This window comes from Apium graveolens, chromosome 11, assembly GCF_009905375.1.
Source record: "Apium graveolens cultivar Ventura chromosome 11, ASM990537v1, whole genome shotgun sequence".
Classification (NCBI taxonomy): Eukaryota; Viridiplantae; Streptophyta; class Magnoliopsida; order Apiales; family Apiaceae; genus Apium; species Apium graveolens.
The window spans coordinates 54,275,417-54,287,000 of NC_133657.1; the positions used below are offsets into that span (position 1 = coordinate 54,275,417).

An 11,584-nucleotide genomic window follows, 5' to 3' on the forward strand; every position below is an offset into this window, starting at 1 on the left:
GCGGTGGCTGCATCAACTTCCAGAATACCTGCTACCTTGCCTGACATCATCCTCTGAGTTGGGTTTTGATGCTCATTTGCAGCCATCGTCTCTATAAGATTATATGCCTCAGTATAGCTTTTAGCCCATAAGGCGCCTCCAGCTGCTGCATCGAGCATTGGCCGAGATTGGGCCCCCAAACCATTATAGAAACCAGTGATCACCATCCAATCCGGCATTCCATGATGTGGACATTTTCTCAACATTTCCTTGTAGCGTTCCCAAGCCTCACACATAGATTCTGTAGGTTGCTGCACAAACTGAGTAAGAGCACTCCTCATAGCAGCAGTCTTTGCCATTGGATAAAACTTCACCAGAAACTTTTGCGCAAGATCTTGCCACGTAGTGATGGACCCAGCTGGTTCAGAATGTAACCAGTCTTTAGCCTTATCCCTCAGTGAGAATGGGAAAAGCCTCAACTTGATAGCCTCATCAGTCACGCCATTATACTTAAAAGTGCTGCAGATCTCGACAAAATTTCTTATGTGCATGTTGGGGTCTTCAGTTGCCGCTCCTCCAAAAGAAACAGAATTCTGCACCATCTGAATAGTGCCCGGCTTGATTTCAAAGGTGTTAGCTTGAATAGCCGGATGAAGGATGCTTGACTGAATGTCATCAATTTTAGGCCGAGAAAAATCCATAAGAGCTGGATCAGCTTGAACAATACGATCTCCCATGTTTACTAGTTCTTTCTGCTCAGTTCCTGAATCCGAATCCTCAAAATCTAACTTCTCCGGAATATCAAGAACTTCGTCTATCTCCTCAGCTGTATCTAAAGTCCTCTTGCGAGCACGAGAACGAGTTTGCATAAACGCTTGCTAAAGTACCTGAAACACAACCGAAAAGAGTAAGTAACTATTACGTCCTAATCACTGAGTCCTAATGACCAATGATGGTAAGTACATAAACTAAACAAATACGCCGAGTCCCCGGCAGCGGCGCCAAAAACTTGTTAGGGCGAAAACACGCGCTAATATTCACGCAAGTATACGCGTTCGCAAGTAATATAGAATACTTTCTAGTTCATTCCCTCAGAGACTCAGACTAATTTATTGTCTAATTAAACTCACTCACCAATGTATGATTACTTCTCAATGTTAAGATAATAACACTTAAAATTGTTGATCAAATATTAACTATAATTAACTACTTAATTAACCACTTAACTAACACTTCAAATTATCAATAATAAAACACTCATGAGATCACAACTTCATTATTACTTCCTTCTATAGCCATTGTTATTACCTTTAGCATGTGACAGTGATGATATTAATCGAATAACACGAAACTGATAAAAGCCAACTTTCATTGTACTAATACCATTCTACCAAACATCCACAATTAAGATAGAAGTTGAATAGTCATCAATTATGTTGAGTTCCTATATGTCTACAGAAATTGACAACACAACGATTTAAGCACAAGTTATTTCTTTTGATTACATAGGGCAAATAAAACTGTTAGAGTTACCCACTAATCATGCTCAACGTACATGAACCTATGCTAGCATGGCAAGTTCTAAATCTCAAGATCCACCGTCGCTTCACAAGAGATTAACACCCTATCTTATATGTTCGCGACGCACATAAGACGAATACGCACAACCAATACTAGATATCATACAATCATCACACACTAAAGTATTAAACAATTAACTAAAGAATTCCATAATAAATCCGTTGTAACCCCATGATCACGATTAGCCCATAATAGAACTTATCGCCATCATGGGTTCATATGAAATCATGACAAACAACACAAGAAAATAATAACTACACTAATTATATTAAAACAGAGTACGTCACAAGAGTAAATAAGTCAAAGCAAGAAAACTAGCATCCAACGTTACAACGAAACAAGAATCACAAGAATATATGCTTCCTCTTCGTTGCGGTGTGCTAAATCGGTCTTCTTCCTTATCTCCTTTGCTTCTTGCATAAAACACGATCTAAAACATAATCTCCTTAATACTCCCTATGAAAACGTCTCAAATCTACCTATATAATAGTCCCATAAAACTCAGATTACATAGAAGTTGGAAGCCACACAGAATTAGAAGTCTAAAATAATTCAGCTTTTTCCCCGACCTTGCGCGGCCGCTCAGCATATCTGCGCGGGCGCGCAGGCTGCTGTGCGGGCGCGCAGGCTGCTGCGCGGCCGCTCAGCATTGCTGCGCGGGCGCGCAGGACCCTACTGGAAAAATTCCAAGCTTGCTCCGTTTCTTCGCCGTAATCTGCCCATTCCTTTCCTCTCGCAATGATGAACACATGCCAAGGCTTATTCTTGATGATTCCTCCCCCGAAATGCAACTATTACCCTGAAATGCATAAACACTAGAAAAACGCATCAAATACACAAAATACTTGATTTTAAGACACCAATTTAAGCCATTTTAAGACGTTCGAAGTGGTGTAAAATGCCACTTATCATAATGCAATATTATTGTCCCTTAATAATAATACTCGACTAGGGACCTTTAGGAATATTGATACTATTCTCATAATCTCATTTCTAAGTCACGTACTTAGAGATATAGAATTGCATATCAAATTCCAATGACATTTATTAATCTAACATTTATATCGCAGTAAATTAAGAATTAATAAATTATAAAGAGAAAAATCGATAGAATATAAACATTAATAATCCTAATGTCTTAAACTAAAATATCATAGTGTTGTCTCTAGGGGGCACACACTAACAATCTCCCACTTGCACTAGAGCCAATCACCCATGTATCTAATACTCATGGAACTAGTATGACCATCGTGCTTATGCTGCGATAAATCCTTACTCAGTGGGTCTGCAACACTATCATTACTATGCACTTTACATTTATATCTCCGTGATCATTAATCTCATTAATTAGGTGATATCGCTTAAGGACATGCCTAAACAGTCTCCTTGGCTGTTTCAAAAACATCAATATATTCAGCTTCCATAGAATCATCAATGTTCTTGCTGTGAACCATTCAAGCTAACATCAATTATATTTAGAAAAAACACAAACCAGGCATAGACACATAATTATCCTTGTCTATCCATAAATTAGGTTAAGAAACTAGTATCAGTGTAACCATTTACAACTAGTTCCCTATCTTCTCCTTACACCAAAAATAAATCTTTAGTCCTCTTTAAGTACTTAAGAATATTTTTGACAACTATCCAGTGACCCTCACTTGGATTAGACTGGTATCTGTTTGTCATGCTCAAAATATATGAAATATCAGGACAAGTACATATCATTGCATACATTATACTTCCAATTATTGAAGCATATGGAGCTTTTCTAAGACGACCCTTGTCATCTAATGATTTAGGGCAGTTATCCTATGAGATCACTATCCCAAGAGACATCGGGACATATCCACTCTTTGCCTCTTGCATCCTAAAATGATGTAATAATTTATCAATGTATATACTATGACTAGATCCATTAATCTCCTCAATCTATCTCTATAGATCTTAATCCCAAATATCTAGGTAGCATCGCCTAAGTCTTTCATCGAGAAACTATTTCTCAACCAAGTCTTAACAGTCTGTAGAGAAGGTATGCCATTCCTTATTTGTTAAATGTCATCTATATATAATACTAGGAATGTCACATGGCTCCCACTAACCTTCTTGTAAACAAATGGTTCATATTCACTTTGAATAAAGCCAAACTCTTTGACCGTTTCATCAAAATGAATATTCATTCTCCTTAAGGCTTGCTTTAATTTATAAATAGATAGAAGCAACTTACAAACTATCTTAGAAAACTTTGGATCGATAAAACCCTCAGGTTGTATCATATATACATCCTCTTCAAGGCTCCCATATAAGAAAGCAATTTTGAAATCCATTTGCCAAATCTCATAGTCAAAGTAAGCAACTGTTGTTAACAAAATCCTGATGGAATTGACCATAGCAACTGGTGAAAAATTCTCATCATAGTCTATACCAAGAATTTGTTTGAAACCTTTTGTCACTAGTCGCACCTTATTGGTCCGTACTTTACCATCCATGTCAGTTTTCTTTTTGAAAACCCACTTGCACTCTATAGGTTTTACCCCTTCGAGTTGATCAACTAAAGTCAATACTTTATTTTGATACATGGATTCCATCTCGGATTTCATGGCCTCTAGCCATCTCTCAGAGTCTGAACTGTTCATAGCATCTTGGTAGGTGTGAGGCTTATCCTTATTCGTAAGCATCACATCACCATCTTGAATCAAAAGAAATCAATAATTTCTCCCGGACTCATGGTGAATCCTACTAGATCTACGAATAACCTGTGTTTCCTAAACAGGATTATTTTCAACATTTTGATGTACATCCTGATCTTATTCCAACTCTGGTTCAAAGTTATCATGTGGTTCTCGATCTTCATCGAGATGTATTATCCTCCCACTGATTTTCTTATAAAGTAGTTCTCCCTCAAGAAATACAGCAACCTGAGCAACAAACACTTTATTCTTGAAAGGATTATAAAACTATACCCTAGTCTCACTTGGATATCCCACAAAATAGCATTTATCTAATTTTGGCCCAAGCTTGTCAGAGGCTAAATGTTTTACAAACGCTTCACGTCCCCAAATTTTCATAAATGACATGCTATGACATTCATCACTCTATATCTTATACGGAGTATTTTGAAACCGCTTTAGTCAGAACTTGGTTAAGTGTATATGCAGCCGTTTTTAGCGCATAACCCTAGAAACTAAATGGAAGATCCGCTTGACTCATCATCGATCGCACTATGTCCAACAAGGTACGATTTCTCCTCTCAGAATCTCTATTCCATTGAGATGTTCCAGAAGGAGTAAGTTATGATACACTATCACACTCCTTCAAGAAACTCTTGAATTGGAGGCTTAAGTATTCCCCTCCACGATCTGATCCTAAAACTTTTATACTTTTCCCTTGTTTGCTTTTCTACTTCGGCCTTATATTCTTTGAACATTTCAAAAGAATCGGATTTGTTCTTCATAAGAACCACATATCCATATCTACTGAAATCATCTGTAAATGTTATGAAGTAGTATAATCCCCCTTCCATCATACGCATTTGAACACATACATCATTATGAATAAGTCATAATCGTTCGGTGGCCCTTTCACCTGATCAGGTAAAAGAAGCTTTAGTCATTTTGCCAATGAGACAAAGTTCACATCTTCCGTATGATTCAAAATCAAACTTATCCAAGTATTCATCTATATATAACTCAGAAATGCATTTCTCATTAATATGGCTTAACGACAATGCTAGAGGTAATGTTTGATTTGAGTCAACTTAGAACATATAAATTGTTAACTAATTGTGCAACATTATAAGTCTTATCATTGAAATAGAATAAATAACTATTATTTATTTAATTAAAATGAAAACCTTTCTTGTCCTGACAAAAAATTGACTTAATGTATCCGCTAAAGGCAGACACTTAATAATAATTTATCAAGTTCTCAATCTCGCCTTATGGGTAAAATTAGGTATCGAGTTCCTTGAACTAGAGCAACAACTTTTGCTCCAATTCTAACCCTATACCTAAAGCTTGACCATTGCTAGTCTTCTTCTTTAGATCTTCCAAATAAGCTCGATAATTTAACTTCCATTCATCCAGTTATTTCCATAGAAATGACAATCATCTCCTTTAGCAACACCACTATTAGGCTTCAAAAGCCCTTTGGGATTGAACTTTGGTTTGGCACCGAATAAGATCAAATCTTCACCTTGCCTATCCACTTTCCTTTCCCATTTGCATTCCATGTGTACATCATCAATATGGACGTAATTCATGCCTTTACCGTATTATTTTCAGCAGTTCTAAACATGTTTAACAACTCACTGAGTGTTATGTCTATCTCATTCCTTTTATTCTTAACAAACTAAGAATAGAAGTTGTTCAAAGATTGTTTGATCAAGTTAAGCCGAGTCTCTAGACTATTCTTGAAACCTAAAATATCAAGGTACATATGCCTATCACCTTTAGAACATGTGGTCCAACCGGATATGATTCTCCCATTAATGCAAAAGTATGGTGCCTTATTATTGTCAAATCTTTCTGATGAGCCTATCCTTCAAACATCTTTTGAAGGTGCTCAATCATATCATAAGCATCATTATGCTCTTAATGCTTCTAAAGCTCATCACTCATAATTACAAGCATAAGACATGAAACATCAGTTTCAAAATCAATTTGCTTCTGGTAAGCATTTTGTTCAGCACATGTTTCATTCTCAGCTAGAAGAAATAAGGGAGGGGTTTGAGTGACATCCTTGAACCTGAGGACAATTCTCATGTTCCCATGTCAATTGAGGAAATTATTTCATGTCATCTTGTCCTTCTCAAGGACTATTACATAGAGAAGTTATTTGTGTTATTTGTCATTTGATATCTACCATATTAAAGTGCATAAAATGAGTTAGTCTACAGATAATCATTAAATTATGTTCAAGTGATTATTCATATATATTTATTCACAATATATATCTCCCACTATTTTTATCAAATCAACAGCCCTAACTATTAATTCGGAAATAATATCTTCTATATCCTTTCTAGTGAGCCAAGATCCATATTGCACCATGCGTTAGGTCAGCTTTGGCTTTTCTCCTAAAACATAATTATTTAGGTAGACATCATTTGTCAATTATATCAACTATATAACTCTTGGATAGCTTGGTGGAACAACATTTGTTCATATTTATCTATAAATCTCTCCAAAGTCTATGCCTCTAAGTTCACAATCCTATTGTGATAACTTAGTTAAGTCAAACCCAATAGTCAAAAAGTATCAATATACTTCAACACATCTCCCACGATAGATAGGAGTACTTCATTTTGGTGAACCCACTCCTGGTCGATCTAGGGGTTAACGTATTGGACTCATTGGAAGGCATCTGAACAATTTAATATTAACTTTAGGGTTATGTTAATTTTAAAACGATCATGATCCCATCATAAAGAGATTCCCAATTTTTCCTTGAATAAAATACTTCAAATTAATATTCGTCAATGGTTTAATTTTCAGTTAGTGAGGGAGTCACAATGGTCTCTCTTAAAACCCACAACCTTACAAGTTCAATGAACTCGCTTTTGACAAAATCGCCAAATTCATAAATAAAGAAAATTTGTATTTTATTCCATATTTCATAAACACGAGATTCTCATAATCGTTTGTTCATTTTAAAATCTTGAGTCGTTACAGATTTTATCTTAGCAAGAATGGCATGAGTGTCGTATCTAATACATACATCCTTAATCTAATTAAGCATGCATCTTTATAAACTACTCTACACATACATTCATCATATGAGCATTTATATGTAAAGTGCGATAAATTAAGTATGGTTGGTTATGGTTTCATCCTATATGATCTTTATCAAGCTAATGACAAAGATCTAGGTCAATCTAAGGTGGAAAATAAATACAAGCTAACTATTACATATCTTCTTTCTTGAATTGCTTCCTTGTATTGCTTCCTTAGGAATGTTTTTCCTTAATCTTTAAGTCTTCATGTTCATTACATTAATAAAATATAAAAAACTAATCTTATAAACTTACAAGAAAAACTCGAGTTACATTCAAAATTGAATAATTACAAGATCGAACGACAAGCAAGCCGTATTTAAAAAACCAAAACCATTAACCTAAGGTCATAAGCCATAACCATCCACCATGCTCAATTAACACATAAGAACATGTTAGGACACATAATATTATCTTAACATATCATACCCATCATGATCTAATTATAAAAACCAAATATGGAAAAAAATCAGAAAATTCAAAATTAAATCTGATAACAGTAAACCGCAGATTACAGGGCCTAACCAACGTCAAATGCCATATGAAATAGCGTATTCGTTTGCCAAAATCAGACACTAGACAAAGATTTCAGCAAATTCGCTGCATCCGATTCAGAATCGTATCAAATACGATTCTTATAATAAGAACAAACACAAAACATGTATATATCAGTATATATACAGATTATATAATCATCATATGATTATACAACTCTCATGAATATCATATATTCAAAACATATACATACATACGCATATATAACCATAACATGTAAAACATACAAAATCGTATACATAACAGTCATGGAATATTATATACATGTTATCATCATAAAACCGATAAACACATAAATGAATTAAACACTTTTCGCAAATAGCTCTGATACCATTGTTGGGTTTTGAGCACATAAACGCAACGAAAACAGTAATTATAAACATAGAAAATCAGAATTTTCGAAACCCATCGCAGGATCCATGCGAAAAATATATATTTAATTTGTAGATCAGATTGTTTACCTTAAGAAGCTTTACCAATTGGTTGATTAATGGAGATCCAAAGCTTGTTCAATCACCACGCATCACGCTCTCGCGATCTACGCTCTATCGGTATCCACACGAATGCTTAAACTCAAGGATTGAATGTGTACTAGCACAAACTCATTTCTTCTTGCTCTCTCCATCTTCTCCCTTGGTGGCTAGGGTTTTTGTAAAGTCTTACTTGCAAAATCATCCACACAAGAGATATTATATGGAGAGTATAATAAGAATTATAACTCTTAGCTAATTAGGAGTTATCATTAATTCGAAATTCCTATTTGTATATGTTAGATATATTTGAGATATCAAGTCTAATCTGTTGTGTTTAGTTTTCAGAACTTAATATCAGGACTTACTGGAAATCAGAACATAATGAAGTCAGAACTTATATCAGAACTTAAGGCCGTCAGGATTTATATCAGGACTTAAGTGCGGATACTTCAGATAAGGAAAGCAGCTGATTAACAGGAAATGATCATGACTAAAACAATAGAAGATATGCATGAAGAGTCAGAAGACTAGATGACTTGTAGAAGATATCTGATTGATATATTTTAGGAGACATAATTATATTCCATATCAATTAGAAGATATCATGTAACTGTGTACTATATCAACACAGCTTAGAGTTTACACTATATATGTTATCATTCACGAGAAAGATTATACATTGTAACCTAGCAGCTCCTAGTGATATTGTTCATCACTGAGAGAGAACAATTGTTCTATTGTAACAGAGTTTATTATATTAAATATATTTGATAACTGTTACATACTTGTGTTTGAAATTGATTAGATTGTATAAACACTATATTCAACCCCCTTCTATAGTGTTGTGTGACCTAACTAGTGGTATAAGAGCCTTTCTGTTAATACACATACAGTAAGATCCAAACAATCAATAATGTTTGAAGAAACACAAACTCCAACTAAGCCCACCAAAATTCAAGATACTTAAAACACTCAAACCTGCAGTCGATATTAGACTATTAGGGTTCCCATACTAAGACCATCTGAGTATCTCATATGGAAAGTGAAGATGGCTATGTTTCTGGAAGCTACAGATCCAGAATACCTTGATAGAATTAATGAAGGGCCATATAAGCCTACCAAGCTCTCTGTTGCAGTTGCTGATCAACCAGCAAAGACCATACCAAAGGAGAAAGGTGAATACACACCTGAAGATATCTTATCTATTGCCAAGGATGCAAGGGTAAGGAATTTGCTATGTAGTGCAATTGATAATGTCATGTCAAACAAGGTAATTGGATGCAAAACTGCAAAGGAGATATGGGATGCTTTGGAGACAAGATGCCAGGGAACTGATGCAATCAAAAAGAACAGGAAGACTATACTCACTTAAGAGTATGAGCACTTTGATTCAAAAGATGATGAGTCATTAACTGATTTATATGACAGGTTTGCCAAACTCTTGAATGATCTGTCACTGGTGGACAAGGAATATGATCTTGAAGATTCAAATCTAAAATTCCTTTTAGCTCTTCCTGAAAATTGGGATTTGAAGTCTACTACAATAAGAGACAACTATGACCTTACTGAAACTACTCTTGATGAAATTTATGGTATGCTCAAGACTCATGAACTTGAGATGGATCAAAGGAGCAAGAGGCATGGTAGAAAGTCAAGGAAAATTGCTCTTAAAGCTGAGGAGGAATCTCCTAAAGTTGTTGTCTCAAAGAGGGGCAGAGGAAAGGCTCTCATCATAAAGTATGATTCAGAATCATCAGATCGTGATGATGATGATTCAGAAACTAAAAGTTTACCTGAAGTGGATGTTGATGCAGAGATGATGCAACTGTGTGCTCTTATGGTGAAGGGTATCACAAAGATAGCCTACAAGAAATTCAGAAATGGCAAGAAGTTTTTCAGGAAAGGTGGAAATTCTGATAAGAAAGGGTTCAGAAAGTCTGAAGGAAAAGGAGGAAAGTCTGACAGAGGAGACAACTCAAATGTCAAATGCTACAATTGTGGTGAAAGAGGCCACATATCTCCTGACTGCAAGAAAGTAAAAAGTAATAAAGGCAAGGCACTTGTCACAAAGAAGAAAAGCTGGACAGACACTTCAGATTCTTAAAATGAGGTGAACTGTGCCTTGATGGCAAATGTTGATAGCAGTACTGACACTGCTGAATTGAAGGTATCTCAAACAACTTTTGTTTTTCATAATGATGATATTACTGAGTTGAGATTATATCTTAAAACCATGTTCATTAGTTTTAGAGATTAGACTTTAACAAATGAAAGATTAACATCTGAAAGTCTTGCTCTTAGAAACAGAGATGACTATTTAGAAAAAGAGTTAGTTATGTTCCATCAAACTTAGAAAGAAAGAGATGATGCTTTGTATGTTAGAGATGAAGTGCTAAAAGTGTATAAATCTCTTAAATCTGAATTAGAAAAGGAAAGAGAAATCATCAAAACTTGGACTAACTCTGGCAGAACAACTCAGAATATACTAAGTAGTGGAAATTGGAAAGAGGGCTTAGGTTATGAAGATGATAAAATAGAAAAGATAAATATGTCATCTAAACCAAACTTTACCAAGAAAGCTGAAAAGCCTAAAGTTAATCATGTTAAGTTTGTAGCAAAAACTGTAATGTCTGATTCTGAAAAGATGATAGATTCGAGGACAGAAGTAAAAAAAAAGTCAACTTCTGACAAATTAAAACAGGACAAACCAGCTTCAGTAAACATAGGTTTAATGACTAAGAAGCAGCTTAAGCATAAGCTGAAAGAGATAGAAATGTGAACAAGGTCAAGGAAGCTAGGAAAAATAGGAATGGAAAGGAAGGTGTGAATAAAAGGAATAATTATATGCCTGTTCCTAATGCTCCTAGAAAGAAATGTTATAAATGTGGAAACTCTAACCATCTTGCTTCTTTTTGAAGTAAAAATAAAGATATATACTTTTTACCTCCTAGATCAGAGTTAAGAGTCGGTCTGTTAGGTTTGAACCACAAAATCCTTGTTTTCATTGTGGTAGTTTATGCCATTCCATTTATACTTGTAAGGAATATCATAGTTTGTACTATGATTATTATCAAATAAAACCTTCTTTAAAGAAAGTTAGTGTAATTCCTTCTAGTGTAAAGTCTGATGCAAAGTCTAATATCAAATCTGATAAACAGCATGTTAACATAAACTCTGAAACTAAATCCGCTGCAAATGCTAACAAACTTAAAAAGGCCAAATG

General features: G+C 35.0%; 1 non-coding gene across 1 annotated transcript; it reads left to right on the forward strand.

Annotated features, from left to right (window-relative positions):
- The first annotated feature begins 216 nt into the window (after positions 1 to 216).
- On the forward strand, positions 217 to 323 carry LOC141699586 (small nucleolar RNA R71). The gene has a single exon (XR_012566032.1). It is a non-coding gene; the product is annotated as a small nucleolar RNA R71 (small nucleolar RNA).
- Positions 324 to 11,584: the final 11,261 nt, after the last annotated feature.